Raw genomic sequence first — 1,475 nt, 5'->3', positions numbered from 1 at the left:
TCCTCCTCCTCCTCCTCCTCCTCCTCCTCCTTCTCCTCCTTCCCTTTAGCCCATCAAGCCTAATTTGTGTTTCTCAAATATTTTTGGTGTAAGGTCAATACCTAGAGCATGGTCTACCTTTTAGGGTTCATATCCTTAAAGAATGGTTAACTCTTCCTCTCCCAGCAGCTATTGATTTCCAAGTGCACCTACCTCCTCCATGCTGGGATTTTGCCTGGCTTCAGCTTGAGCAGCATGCAGGCACTGGTTGTTGGCCTTGATAATAGTATTAGGCATGGGTTTGACCTTGTGCAATGGACCCTAAATCCAATCAGAAAGTGTTTAGTTACTCTCCTAACACTTGTTCCACCATTGCTCCAGGGGACATCCCTAGTCTGCAGGGTTCATAGCTAGGTAAGACCAAAGATGACATTTCCCCCCCTGGTAGCATGCATAGTACCTTAAGGCACTATTAAAGCTGGCCAGTAGGCAAGGAACTTCAAGCTCACCACCAGCTTGACTTCTTCATGTTTTATGACTCAATTGAGCAATGGGGTTTTACTGTCAAATTCTGGATAGTAACCAGGAGCAATAGTGGTAGGATGTACTGTTGAGGGGTCTATGGGACCTTTCACTAACAACTTTAAAAGGGGTAATCCATTCTTGGCACTGAATATCTTATTTGCTAGATTGTGGTGGCTAGCAAGGCATTGTTGTCTCGCTATGAGGAAACCCCATTTAAACTCTATGTATGCAAATTGTTTAGGATGCTTCTATAGAAGTAGGTTTCCATATGATTTTTTTAAAGCCTTTACAGTTAGTTTTTCCTCTTCACTATTCCTCCTTTACTCTGCCCTCTGATTCTTGCCCCATTTAATCCCTCTGTTCCATTATTCCTCTTTCTCCCATTAGATTACTACATTTATTGGGGAGTATTTAAATCATACCTGGATACTCTGTATTTTTTAAGCATCCCTATTTCAAGAAATATTGAGGTTGCTTTTCAATCTTGTTACTGTAAACAACTCAAACAATCTTTTATATGCATACTTTTTTGATACATCTTTGAACAGTTTTATGAAGTCATTGAAATTAATTTGTATTGTCAAGAGATTATGCAACCTATATGAATTCTTGGCTTTGTATACAAGCAAGCATCAGTGTTGGATTTTAATTATCTTCAAATGGTTTTGAATTTGGTGAAAGTATCTCTGTGTTAATTTATTATTTATTTATCTATTGATGTATTCAGTATGTAGTTTTATTATTGCTCTTTTAAAATAAAGTGTCAAGTCCCATGGATTTTTAAACAACCCCCTGATCCTTGTTAATGCTGCCCAGATGTGTATCAATGTCAGGCAACCCACTGAGGGATAGGCGATTGATGAATGGTCAAACCTCAAAGAAAAGTGATCTTCCATCTTGAAGCACATATCATTTTCCAATTTCCTCCACTATTGTCTGATTTCCCTTTGAGACCCAAGCCTAGAGCCATG

Source organism: Mastomys coucha, unplaced genomic scaffold, assembly GCF_008632895.1.
Source record: "Mastomys coucha isolate ucsf_1 unplaced genomic scaffold, UCSF_Mcou_1 pScaffold7, whole genome shotgun sequence".
Classification (NCBI taxonomy): domain Eukaryota; kingdom Metazoa; phylum Chordata; class Mammalia; order Rodentia; family Muridae; genus Mastomys; species Mastomys coucha.
The sequence above is the reverse complement of the archived record's forward strand: the minus strand, read 5'-3'. Positions refer to the sequence as shown.